The sequence below is a fragment of the Mandrillus leucophaeus genome, unplaced genomic scaffold (assembly GCF_000951045.1).
Source record: "Mandrillus leucophaeus isolate KB7577 unplaced genomic scaffold, Mleu.le_1.0 Scaffold12, whole genome shotgun sequence".
Classification (NCBI taxonomy): domain Eukaryota; kingdom Metazoa; phylum Chordata; class Mammalia; order Primates; family Cercopithecidae; genus Mandrillus; species Mandrillus leucophaeus.
The window spans coordinates 7,316,849-7,330,773 of NW_012100320.1; the positions used below are offsets into that span (position 1 = coordinate 7,316,849).

Consider the following 13,925-nt stretch of genomic DNA (forward strand, 5'->3'; position numbering starts at 1 on the left):
AGGAAGCTGCATCAGCACACCCCAAGGAACTGTGCTGAAGGATGAGAGAAAACCTCAAAACGAAATGGTTTTCTTTGTTCCTGGCAGGAGCAGGCCTGCTAGGCTTGAGTGGGGCTCTGTGGTCTCTGGGCCTCCTTAAAATAGTGAAGTTCTTTGCTGTGGGGTCAGGGAGACCTCATGGGAACAGGTCACAGGCAGTGTCAAAGACTCAGAGATCTGCTACCCTCTCCCTCTCTTCTTCATTTCTATCAGTTGAAATGCTTTAGGCTGCAAGTAACAAAGAAAGCCAAGACTGACTCAAGCTATAGGATTTTCATGGTTTTTCAAATAAGAGTTGCAGAGGAAGGAGGTCCTAGGTTTGGTTGGTGGCTCCACAGTGTCATCAAGGACCCAGGCCTCTTCTGTGCTTCTGGTCTGTCTTCTCCTCATTTTGGCCTTTTGGTTGTAGGCTTGTTACCTCTTGGCCACAAAATGGGTTCCAGAATGCCAGGATTTACCTCCTCAAATGCAAGCAAAGGCAAGAAGCAAGCAAAGGTGTGTGCCAGTATGCCAAGAAAGAACTTTTCTTATGTCTCTCTCCTTAGTGAGACAAAAATCTTTCTCAGAAGCCCCCTAGGGGACTTCCTCCTATGTCTCACTGGCCAGAACTGGGTCTTGGGCCCTCTCCCAAGGGTGAGGGGTGTTCCTGTGGTCGTGCAGGGCAGTGGTGGGGGTGGGGCTGGGAATGGCAGGTACAAGTCCAGTCAGCAGGTCTGCCTGCTCCCTTCTCCAGGAGCTTGTCCCCGTGCTCCCAGGGAACACCTGGATGGCCGGGTTCTGAAGTGGTGAAAGGCCAGTCACTTGCCCGTCAGTGGGTTATGGACAGTCTCCATGTATAGGGCATTGTGAGGAAGACCAAGAGGATGGAGGTTGTCCTGAGAAGGAGACAGTATTACCCCTATTTTTATAAATGAGAACTCAAGCTCCAAAAGGTTAATGAACTTGTCTAGGGCTTGTTACACATTTTATAATATTTTATAGATGAGAACACAAGCTCCAAAAAGTTAATGAATTTGTCCAGTCGATACCTAGTAAGTGGTGGCACTAGGATTTAAACCCGTATCTGTCTGTGAAGCCATCCTGTGTTTGGCCCACTTTGGAACAGTGTCCTCTCTCCTTTCAGAATCTCAGCCAGGAAGTTGGCAACCTTTAGAGTTCCTGTGCATTCCAGCTCTCAGAGCTGACACCAGGGCCCAGCTTACAGCGTCCGGGAGAAGTTAATCTCAACACGTGTAAAGAGAACCAGTCAACCCTGAAGTACACACCAGGTGCCAGGGGGCAGGGTGGCAGCCAGGAAATGCCGCAGGTGTTCAGGGGAGGGTAGATCCCTGGGGATGGGATGGTCAGAGACCCTGTGGGGCCAGTTCATTTACCGCTTGACATCAGTAGCCACACCAGAGAAGGTGCCTGCACACAGACAACCCCTCCTGAGTTGCCAGGAGGAGAGGAGGAGATGCTCCTGGCAGTCAGTGTAAACAGGCTGCTGGAATGGCCCTGATGGCCACCAGGGAGGGCCACATGCCACCCCTCAGCATCACTGGAGCAGGCTCTCTGTTGGTTGCTAGCAACGGATTCTGTTGACCTTTAGTAACAAGGGAGTCTGGGCTAGAGAGTGACCAGCAGCCAGGTCGCCCAGGCTCTCAGGCCTCAGATGCCTGGAATTTCAGAGCTAGAAGGTACCCAGATTTCCGTTATCTTGACTGCCGCAGTGGGGTCTCTGGGGTGGTGATGTGAGTGCCTCCTGCACCAGCAGCCCCCATGTGGCATAACTCCTTGGGTACTATTCATCCACACGGCCCATCTGTGCAGGGTACAGCCCTCATGGTCTTAGCTGGCAGCCCTGACAACTTGGATGTGCAAAGAAGATACAAGTTTATTTCCTCTGAAGCTTGTCTGGTGTCATCCGGGAGCCCCACCTGGTAGGTAGCCGTGATAAAACGCATTCAGCTCGGTCCAGTGGAGTTGGTCTGATTCAGTAACTTATGATGTAAAGGCTCACCCTTTGGGGGATAATTTTTGTTGTTGTTGTTGTTGTTGTTGTTGTTGTTGTTGTTGTTGTTTGAGGCGGAGTCTCGCTCTGTCGCCCAGGCTGGAGTGCAGTGGCGTGATCTTGGCTCACTGCAACCTCCACTGGTCCCAGGTTCAAGTGATTCTCCTGCCTCAGCTTCCTAAGTAGCTGGGATTACAGGCGTCTACCACCATGCCCAGCTAATTTTTTATGTATTTTTCGTAGAGATGGGGTTTCACCATGTTGGCCCGGCTGGTTTTGAACTCCTGACCTCAAGGGATCTACCCACCTCAACCTCCCAAAGGGCTAGGATTACAGGTGTGAACCACCGTGCCAGGTGGGGGTAATTTGACATCTGCTTGGATGACTCCAAAGGCATCACCTTTCAGAACTCCTCCTCCCCTGGCCTCTGTGGATAGAGATGGCCCAGGCTCATGTGACTTCAAGGGTTGGAGGAAAAGGGCCCTAGCTCCCCAGTGGACCTTAAACATGTCCTGACTGATGCCCCTGAGGTGTGGCTGGTCTGTCCTCTCCCAGAGCATTCTTTGGGCATCTCCTGCTGATGTCTGCAGCTGACGAACTCATGCTTCATTTTGTTCTTGGCCCTGATAGTGGGGTGCATCCCAAGCGGGGCCCTGGCTGGTCTTGCAGATTTCAGAACCCGAATCTCATTACATCTTGCCCAGGCCTAAACTGTCTCCCTAACAGCCTCTGAGCCCGCACCTTGCCCCTGCCCATGCCAACCTCGCACTAGCTTGTGGCTCTCAGACCTTCCACACCCTGCTTCGGGGCTGTGCGGAGACTGCTGGGTCCTCTCCACCAACCAGGCGCCAAAGGAGGCTCAAGGGCATGGTCCAGGCTCTCTGGCCATACCCCTCACCATCTCATTCAGTGAAGCCAACTTCTGTTTGACCCACTGCTTGTAATAGTGTCCTTTCTCCTTCCAGAATCTCAACCAGTAGGTTGGAGAGACACTCCTATGTTCTCAGAGCACCCTCAACACATTTTCCCCTGAGGTTCTGGCCCAAAGTACAGGAACTCCAAGCACACTCCTGAACATCCATGTATCTGTTTCTGCTTCCCTTCTCATCCCACAGTCCTGCAGGCTGCAAGGGTGAGACTTCCCCTTCCTCCTGGTGTCCAGCCAGGACCTCCCTGTGATGGAGTCAGCCAGACAGGACTCTTCATTTGCTAACATGGAGAGACGGGAGTTAAGAAAAGTCCTCTGTCAACAATTCTGTCTCTTAAGATATTTTGTGGCTGCAGAATCCTATCTTGGAAGTCGGAATGTAAATTTGTTTGAGTCCTGCTTTAACAGTCTGAACTCTCCCTGGATAATGGATATCATTTATTTATTTTGTATTTTTGTAGTTTTTTGGAGGCAGAGTCTTGCTCTGTCATCCAGGCTGGAGTGCAGTGGCATGATCTCGGCTCACTGCATTCTCCATCGCCCGGGTTTAAGTGATTCTCATGCCTCAGCCTCCTGAGTAGCTGGGACTCTAGGCACACGCCAGCATGTTTGGCTAATTTTTTTATTTTTAGTAGAGATGGGGTTTCGCCATGTTGGTCAGGCTGGTCTCAAACTCCTGACCTCAAGTGATCTGCCTGCCTTGGCCCCCCAAAGTGCTGGGATTACAGGCGTGAGCCACCATGCCTGGCCAATAAGTGGATGTGATTTAGAGGAACAGCAGGAAGGTCACACCTAGTAAATGCAGAACAGTGCACTAACATTATTTTAAAAATTACAGTGATCCCCTTTACATTCTTCTCTGACCTCTTCTCCATCTCGCTTCCCTCTGCTTATGGCTTCTGCCTCTGCCACCAACTAGTGGTACAATGTAGCCCACATTTAAACCCTTCAAGGGGAGGAGCTGGCTGGTTTAGCTGTCACCATTGAGTGTGGATCACTCCTATGGAGCAGAGCTGTGTGCTGGACGGTCATGTGGAATGCTACGCGACCACCTAGAATGAGGTGGCCTTCCTTGTGAATTGGGGGAACAGAAGGCGTTGTAGGGCGTTGTAGGGGAACTGTTGGTCACAGATCCCAAGAAGGCTCCTCTTTCCTTGCTGCATCCTAAATTAACTACTGGATTCTTTTTACAAGGCAGTGAGTGAGAGGTGGAGAACATCATGAGACAGTCATCACGGATGTTTTCAAACAAAACCCATTGATTTCCTCAGTAACATTAAGTTTAATTTAAAAAAACAAGTTTCTGCTCTGGTTTCTAGACCCTCAGCTGGTGAGGCCCCTTGAATTGTTTCCAAAGTCCTAGAGGAAATAGTTACTCCTACACACACACACACACACACACACACACACACACACACTCTCTCTCTCTCTCTCTCTCTCTCTCTCTCTCTCTCCTTGGGGATAGCACAGGGTGGACAGTGCAAAGGGTTTATCTCCAAATAAGCTCTGTGCATGGGGCTTGGGATCTATTTATTTATGGGCAAGTTGATTTATTACCCCTTTTTATACCCAAAATGATTAGCAGTAATATAAAGAACTTCAGCTTCTCCTTTCTCATTTGGGGCACTGAGAGATGGGCCTCCTTTTATTTGAACAGAGATACTACAACAAAGCCAGCAGACGGTCCTTCTCTTCCATGCCATCCCCTGGCTGTAATGTAGATAGATTATCTCTTGGGAAGGGGAAGGCCCATCACCAGTTACCATATTCCCCTGGGGACAGTTTATCAGTCCATCTTTTTCTGCACTGGCAGGTGACAGGGAGCAAGGTCTTGGTCTGTGGAACAGGGACCAGCCCAGGCACTCTGAACACGGGATCCCAGTTATCCTGAGAGTTGGTCAGGGCATGTCACAGGCAGGGAGCCTCAGCAGTGGCAGCTGTGCCTGGCATCTCCCCAGCTCAGCCTTTAGCCTTGACTATGAAACAGCCTTTTAAAAAAGTTGGTCAGCCTCGCCTACCAAGAGGCTGGAGGCCATGAAGGAGGATGTGAGAAGTAGGACCTGCTGTGGAAAGAGAATAGGGCTGAAAACCAGAAGTCCTGGGTTGAATTCCACCAGCCCTTATTAAGCACTTGCTGTGTGCACGATCTTGTGCATGACAGTCTAGAAATACAGAAGAAAGCCCTCGAGGGATGCATTAGGCCCAGCTCTTTTACTCACTCGCTGGCCGGCAGGGTGGTTGTCAAGGGCAAACCCAAAGCACTTTTGAAGGTGCAGATTGATTGATAAAATAATCTTTGTTGAGCAGTCATGGTTAGCAACACACACAGTATTATTTCACTAGATCCTCCTAACCATCCTAGGAAAAACATGAATTATATCCATTTTTCTGATGGAGGAACTGGGAGGTAAAGGGACAGATGCAAAGTCACAGAGCTGAAGCTTCAGAGGGCCCAGTGCTCCTTGCAGTGCCGCTCAGGGACCAAAGTCTGGTTCCGGGACCAGTAGCTTCAGCATCACCTGGCAATGAGTTAGGGATGCAGATTCTCGGGCCCCACCCTCGACTTCCTGAATCAGAAACAATGGGCCTCAGCAATCTGTGTTTTCACAAGCCCACCAGGTAATTGTGATGCACGTGCAAGTTTGAGAAGCACTGAGCTGGAGAGTGATTCTCAATTTAATCATCTGTGTGAACCACCTGGACCACACCGTGTTCAACCGTAGATTCTGATTTGAGTCAAGGGTGGGGACTGGGATTCTCCATTTCTAACCAGCTTCCAGGTAATGCCAGTGCTATTGGTCCACAGGTGGCCCATTGAACAGCAGAGATCCCAAACAGCAATCACCTGGTGGGCTTGGTTAAAATGCACATTCCCTAGCTCATTCCCACAATGTGTGATTCTGCAGGCTGGAAGTGGGGCCCAGGAGCCTGCATTTCCACAAACACTTCAGGTGATTCTGAGGCAGATGATCTGGGGCTCACACTCCAAGGACCTGTTCACTGGAGCTCGAGCTTGCAGACCATCCACGCTGGCCTCATTTTCAAAGGTTTTCCACCTTCACTCCTCTCCCCACTGGACTTGAACCACCCATTTGATCTCCTGCCAGACTTTTGGCTGAGGGGGTGCAAGTTGGAGGCCATCTCTGAGCCAGCAGGGCCCTCAGTTCCTCAAAATAGGTCAGGAGTCTGGCACAGACCAGCCTCAGTGGCTGCAAATAGAAACCATCTGTTGGGCCTGTGTTTTGAGCTCCACCGCCCCTCTCTGCCTGGTCAGAGAAACACAGAACTCAGAACCCCAGCGTAGCGTGTATGCTTCCCAGCAGGCCTGGGTTCTGCTCTGCCACTGCCTGCCCGGATAGACTCCCATGGGATCTGCTTGCAGGGAAGAGGTGGCGGCACCAGATTCTACCACCCCAGGGCAGGAAGCTTGCAGTGTGGACCGGCCATCCAGAGACAATACTGTGTGACCTTGGACGAGTCGCTCCTCCTCTCTGGGTCTCTGAAATGAGAGGCTGGATTTAGGGGACCTGTGAGTCCTCTTCTGCTCTGACAGGATACAGTTCCTTCAAAGCCTTTTTGTGTCAGGACCACATGGAGGAAAAGTTAGGCCCAGAGGAGGCAGACATTTCCTTTTCCTGGCTCTCTGTGCAGAGTGAATATTGTGGGATCTGGTCCTGTGAACATGGGGATGGACGAGGTTCGCGATCTGGAGCTCCAAGGGGACTTTTGTAGGCCCTGAGGCAAAGACTTGGGTTGCTCTTCCTTGTCCCTGCCCTCCGATTCCTTCCCTCACTCGTATATTTCGTAACCATTTATCAAGATGATGTTAGGCCCAATGGGAAGCCCGGAAAAATGGGAGGAATGAGGTGCAGTCCCTGCCCGCAACAACAGCCAGGATAGTTGGGGAGCAGACAAGTAAAGGAGAGACCTCGGTGACAGGTCTGAATCAGATCCCAGCTCCTCCACTTCAGTGACCTGGACAAACCCAGTCACGTCTGGAAATGGGGATAATAATTGTACCTGTTTCTCAGGGTTATTTTAAGGATTGTAGGATATAATGAATGTAAAATGCTCAGCTCATCGTGAGCACTAAACACACGTTGGTTGTTGTCAGTGTGGTGAACCAGGAGCAGGGGGAGCACAGCATGAAATCTGGGGGCCTCGGGAAGGACTTCCCAGTGACCGTCTTGGGGGAGGTGGGAAGCTGTCTTGAAGAGACTGAGGCAGAGGAGGCTATAGCCTTCTCCTTACGTGTCCGGCCTTGTTCACCGGAGCAGGAAAGGATGCAGGGATTCGGGGCAGAGGCCTGGTACAGAATAGACCGTGTCTCTGGCTGGGCTTGCACTGGGTGGTGGATGCATGCTGCGTATCCTCCGCTCTAGAGACTGTGGAGAAGGCGCCGTCCCAGCCCTGCCTGTTCCCACTTGGCTGTGATCCGCTCCCTGATAGCATGAGGGAGGCAGGACAGAGCTGGGTGGCGAGGAGGAATTCCCATTTCCTGGGTGAGAAGAATGAGGGGCTTGCCCGAGAGGCCCTGTGAGTTGGTGGGAGAACTGGTCTGGAACCCAAGAATTCCATGTTTGCCAGAGATGCAGAGAAAGACAGTGGAGTGACTCTAAATTATAGCCTCCCTAAGTCCCTGTACACCCCACCCAGGAACTTCCAGGAGTGGCGGTTTGGATTGATTCTTGTCTTCCAGGATTTAGGACTTTTAGTAGCTAACTGATGACTTTTAGGAGCTAATTGATGTCTTTTCTCCCAGTGCTGTCCAATGGAACACACTGCAGTGATGGCAATGCTGTGTAATCTCTGCTGTCCCATATGGTAGCCACTAGCCACATGTGCCTATTGAGCTCTTGATATGTGGTTAGTCTGAGGAGGAATTTTCCATTTAATTTTAATTCATCTGAATTTCAACAGCTGCATGTGGCTGGTAGCTACCATATAGGACAGTGCAGTTTCAGCCTACTCTAAGGTACACAGGCAAGAGGAGATACTCCCAAATGTTGGTTCCACAGATCCATGCCTTCATAACACATTTCCCAGACAATTCTGATGCATAACCAAGTTTGGAAATGGTCAGGGCAGGGGTCTGAGAGATGCTATGCTCAGGGAAATGGCACAGTTCATGCATCTCCCATTGTCTATTTGGCTTTCTCATTTTACAGAGGAGGACACTGAAGCTTGACGTCCACTGGGAATTACTGCCCAGGCTGGCGAGCCCCTCGGGACTGTGGGCTGGTTCCCTCTGCTCCCTCCAATTTGGAAATATTCACTGTGTTCCTCCTGTGTGTCCAGCCTTCCTGGGTGGAGGAGGAACAGATGATCAGCTCTCCCTCACGGCCCAGAATGCTGTGGATGAGATGGAGCTGTTGATAACAGTGTCTTTCCTTCATGACAGTGCCACATGATTTTCTCTTGTGTTCTCATGTTCCATCCTCATACAGATTCCAGGACCCAGGTCAGTTGATACCCACATATCACAGAAGAGGACACTGAGCCCGGAGAAGGAAGGTGGCTTGTCCCAGGTCACACAGCTAGTGACCAAACAAGATGGAAAGTGCCAGTCTTTCTCTGACAGCCCATGACCCGGGAGTGGCTCTGTCATATATCGTGATGGGCTGCCCCATGGTGGCTACCAGGGCAGATCTGAGAGGTCTCCTGGGCTCCCCACATTACATAGCTCTTTCCCAGAGGGCTTACTCCCAGCCCTTTGATGTGAATGTAGCCACATTGCCCCTTCACCTGAGTCAGAAACTTAAAAAAAAGTGCTCTCTTACATGTTTGTGTTCCAGTTAAAAACTAAATTTTGCTCGTGTCATCATCTAGAAAATGCACCCGCTGTCCACAATAAATCATTTTTGAGATCCGAGGACAGGATACAATTTGCTTCCATGTGGAGTATACATAGTGATTATCTCAGAAGAGGAAAAAATGCTATCCTACATTTCTTGAGAGGCTATAAGGGCCATTTAGCTGCAAAATGAATACTTCTTCCTTCCGGGCCCTCCCCATCTGGGAGGGAGACCAGGATGGCCCTGGGCCCAGGGAGAGGCTGCCAGGGAGCAGGCCCAGCAGCTGTGCACATCTGGAATCCAGAACCTCTCCCTCCCTCTCCTGACCCTCAGACCAGCCCAGCCCAGCCCTGTCCTCCTCCTCCTGGCAAAGCCTGACCTCCCCAAGTAAACATTTGATTATTTGAAGTCAGAGACTCTCCCTCACAGGAGAAGGAGAGAGGGTAGAGCTAGTGTGGAGCAAGCACCCGTCCTGGGCCAGACACTTTGCCAAGGAATTTGTATTTGGTCACTTCATTGTATCCAGTGAGCTGGATGACATTATTCTCATTTTACAGTTAAGAAAACTGATATTCAGACAGGTTGAGTAGGTAGTCCAAAGTCGTACAACTAACAAGTAGCAGAGCCAAGATAGAAACCACAGGATTCTTTCTGACTCCTAAAACCCTTCCTGCTATACAGTTTCTTTACACTTTTGTGTAGGGCCGTGGATTTATGGAGCTATTGGGGAGGGGTAAGAGTTGAGGTGGAGAGGCTGAAGGAGGAGAAGATGTGTGTTGTATTGGAAAGAGAAGTAGACTAAGAGTCAGAAGTTCTTGGCTGAAGTCTCGGCTACAGCATTTTGATAGCTTGTGACTTTGGACAAGTCTCTTAACTCCTCCATTAGCCACACAGACACTCTATGTTGTAAATGGGACTGTAGCACCTGCCTAGCTCTGCCTGCTGGACAGCAGCGGGGCTGACTGAGGTGGTGTCTGGAGAGGATCATGACTGCGGGTGGGCTTTTCAGGGTGGTTCTACAGGCACTGGCCCCTTGCTGATTCTGTGCTGTCAACAGCAAGGGACTCGCTAGGCCTCAGCCTGACAGCAGTACTGGGTTCCGAGGCGTCGATATGCTGGTGACAGGGAGCCTATTGGAGACAGGGCTGCATGACCAGAAGGAAGAACGTGGTAGAGGGAGGGCTTTTGAGGGAGGGTAAGGACCAGACCCTCATCCTGTGGGCAAGGGCAGCACATCAGCCTGAAAATAAAATGCAAAACCTCAGCAGGCTGAAGTCACAGCCCTAGGGTGAGTTCCCTGAAGGAGGCACCTCCTTGGGCCTGACCTTGGCTCTTGCCCCCCTACTGTACTGAGAGATGATTCAGCCAGAGTCACTATGAGGCTCATCTATAAGGGAGCCCTGAACCAGGCATGGAGTGGGGTGGGGCTGTGCAGGGGCCAGAAGGAGTTGGATGATCTGGTAACTTACAATCCAGTAACTGGAGACAGAAAACATGCATATCTAAAGTTTGAAATAAGTGCCAAGCATTAATTAGCTCTGTGGGACGCCCTAAGAGGAGGTGGCTATTGCCATGTAAGAGCTGTTGTCATTCAGGGTCACAGCAACCCAACTGGGGTAGGGAAATATAGAGGAGGAAGACCCCCAGCCAGGGAGGGTGGTAGAACCAGGATGGTAGACCTCAAAGCTCCTCTCTGTTCCAACATCATGTGTTTAATAAAGCACAGGAACTCTATTATCTCAGGGCTGGAAGGCGATCTAGTTCCACTCATTAATCCACGTCGTCCTTGGTCGGAGGTCATCCACCTCAATCTTGAAACCCCTCCTCCCCCCAGGGATAGGAAGCTCATTACCTATCAGGGTAGCTTCTTTTTCCAAGTTAGGCAGCTCTAACCATTAAGAACGTCCTTTCTTTTATGGAGTTCAAAACCAATCTTGAAAACCAGTCTCAAAACCAATATGTCCCAATCTTGTGTCTTGTGCTCATCTGTCCTAAAAGATTCAGAGACAGTGTGTTCTGCTCTCACTAGAACCAGTCAGGGGGAATCTACCAGTATCTGGGCAGGGCTTCAGGGTTAAAGGCAAAGGGCCAGATTTTCAGGTCACCTCTTGGCTGCCCCCACTGATTTCCCTTTGAGGTCTTGGCAGGGATGGGGTCAGCCCCTTAGTAATGCAGATCCTTCTGCAGACACCCAGCTTTGGCCCACAGTGTGTACTGGTGCCTGGCCTGGCCTTCCAACCTCTGTCCATCACCTTCCAGAACAAACCTTTGGCACTGGCCAGGTGGCCGCCTCACTGCCACCAGCCAGACCAAGTGTGTGCTTACACATTCCCTCTGCCCTCTCCTCTCCTTTCTCATGCTTTACCAAAGCCAAGTAACTAATAATGGAGACATTGTAACCTGAATCAAATCAAGGCCTTAGACCTAACTCTTAAAGTTTACAAGGGATACAGGAACAACTTTAGCAATGCCCTGAAGCATCATGAGACAAATCTTTGGAACGTTTTATAAGACGACTGAGCTGGTATCTTTCAAAAGGCGATGCCATTAAAAAAAAAAAAACATAGTGCTAGGAGTATTTTAGGTTAAAGAAGGCAAAAGAGAGTTCACAACCAAATGCAACACGGGAACCTAGGATTCACTGAATCTTAGTTCAGAAACTAAAATAGCTGTAGAAGGTATTTGAGGGAAATGTAAACACGGATTACATGGTATTGAGGAATGGTCAGTTTTCTTGGATGCAATGATGGTGATGTGCTAAGGAAATTGCCCTTCTTTGTAGGAAATGCTTAAGGAAGTAATAAGGAGGCAGGAGTCATGATTTTTGCAAGTTCTTTTCCCATAATTCCACAGAAGTAGAAAGAAAGAGAAGGGCTGAGGTAGAGGGGGAGGAGCAGCTGGTGCTTGGAGCAGCAAAGTGTCTTTCCTAAGGTCAGTAGGAGTCTGAATGGGGAGCAGAGCCAGGACTACAGACTCCCAGCTCCAGGTCCTGTGTGAACACCTGTGCATAGGTTCACGTGGCATGGAGCTCCAGGCCCAGGGATGTGGAGCCGTTGATCAACAGCAGCCCCTGACCTCCCTTCCCCTGGCCCTTCCAAAGGCCCAGCAGAGAGAATCTCCATGGAGATCCAGCCCCAGCCTACCCGCCACGGTGGAGAGGCCAGCCCAGGCTTGCTGAGAGACAGACACTCTCCATTCTTCCCAGGAAGCAGGCCTGCCCAGGCCCATCCCTGGGGAACATGCTCAGTGGGAGAACATGCCTGCTCGCCCCGAGCCTGAGCGCTGTGGTCCCCTGGGATGCAGCATCCAGTTCAGAAGTGCTAGCTGGGCTGTGGGGGCAACAGGAGATGGATAAGGAGTCATTCAAGAAGACCACAAGTGTGCACACCAGAGCCTTCACCACAGATGCTTCCTTCCTGTGTCCACACCCTGAGGACTGGGGAGATGGGGAGATGGGAGAGAGAGGAAAGAAGGGCAGAGAGTGGGAGGAAGCAGACGGAGCAGGGAAAAGGAGAAGGGGGAGGGTGCACGAGGAAGAGGTGAAGTCAGATGGGAAAACAGGCACAGAAACTGCGGGCCACTGAGCGCTCCACCTGGGGAACCTGGGGTACGCGTGGACTTTGCCGGGTGGGCTCAGGACAGCCTATCAGGTCAGCATGTCCTGTGCTGGGCACATGGCAAGCAGCTTGGCATTGGCTCCTCCCAAGCCCTTGGAGGTGATGGGGATGATTAGCCACCTTTATTTATTTTATTTATTTTTTTTGAGACAGGGTTCAGCACCGTCGCCCAGGCGGGTAGTGCAGTGGTGCAACTCAGCTCACTGCAACCTCTACCTCCCAGGCTCAAGCCATCCTCCCACCTCAGCCTCCCAAGTAGCTGAGACTATAGGCGCATACTACTATGCCTGACTAACTTTTATGTTTTTGGTAGAGACAGGGTTTAGCCATGTTGCTCAGGTTAGTGTCTTTAACTCCTGGGTTCAAGCGATCTATCCTCCTCAGCCCCCCAAGGTGCTGGGATTACAGGAGTGACTCACCTCACCCGGGCTAGCCTCTTTTTTTTTGAGATGGAGTTTCATTCTGTTGCCCAGGCTGGAGTGCAGTGGTGCAATCTCGGCTCACTGCAACCTCTGCCACCTGGGTTCAAGCAGTTCTCCTGCCTCAGCCTCCCAAGTAGCTGGGATTACAGGTGTCTATCACCATGCCCGCTAGCCTCTTTAATATGGGAGTAGATGGAGGGGCATAGAGAAGTTAAGTGACTTGCCCAAGTCACACAGCAGGGTTGGGATTTGAATCTAGGTCTGCGTGGCTTTCAGTCCAGTTCTTGTGACCCTTCCCCTTGTTGTCCCCCAGGGAGAGCCTGCGGTGAAGTCTGCACTGGGAAGAGCACAGAACTGGGCACTCAGTCTAGAAACAGGCCTTGTGCAGACCATCCCCGGTGCCCAGCCACAGGCTGTGCTGGGGTTGGAGACAGAACTTGCCATCCCTGTGGCTCCCTGAGCCTTGGGTTCTGGTGGATGCTGAACTGTGTCATCTGTCTCCCCACTAAGCTGGACTCCCTTCATGGATGGGCTGGGCCTGCCACCAGGTCAGTTGCCCAGCAGGTCTCCCCATGGCCTCCAAGACTCACCTAGGCTGCCTGGGAAAAGTGCACAGTAGTCTTCAGTCCCTTTCAGAAGACCCTGGTATCACTTCCTGCCATCACAGAGCAGCGACACACCCCCAGGATGGGAGAGGCTAGGACAAGCTCTAGACTAGGAGCCCGGGGAGTGGTGCCGGCTGTCTGCGGATTCTGAGGAGGTCACTGTGGGCTATGCAGATCAGAGTGAGTCGGACCTTAAAGGCTGAGAGTTGGCTGCCCAGAGAAGACATTCCAAGCTAGAACTGCACTAGCAAGGAAGAGGAGGTTGGAGTGAGCAAGCTCAACACCTCCTTTCTCTTGTGTGGAAACTGTGGCATCAAGAATGTTCCGCGTGGAAAAGGCAGAGCAATACCTAGTGTCCTCACTTCAGATTAAACTTTTACCAGGTCCACCAACCACCCATACTATATTTTTCTTTTTTTTTCTTTTTTTTTTTTTCTTTTTGAGACGGAGTCTCGCTCTGTCGCCCAGGCTGGAGTGCAGTGGCCAGATCTCAGCTCACTGCAAGCTCCGCCTCCCGGGTTCCCGCCAT

The 13,925-nt window shown here is 51.0% G+C and overlaps 1 protein-coding gene across 2 annotated transcripts in view; it reads left to right on the plus strand.

Annotated features, from left to right (window-relative positions):
- Nucleotides 1–13,925, plus strand: part of CORO2B (coronin, actin binding protein, 2B) — a 119,019-nt gene that overhangs the window by 14,028 nt on the left and 91,066 nt on the right. The window contains exon 1 of one of the 2 annotated variants that reach the window (XM_011968795.1): nt 1,607–1,958. The exons of the other annotated variant lie outside the window; for it this stretch is intronic. The gene's annotated coding sequence lies outside the window, so the exon portion shown is untranslated. Of the gene's footprint in view, nt 1–1,606; nt 1,959–13,925 lie in introns of those variants that run through there. 2 annotated transcript variants of the gene reach the window in all.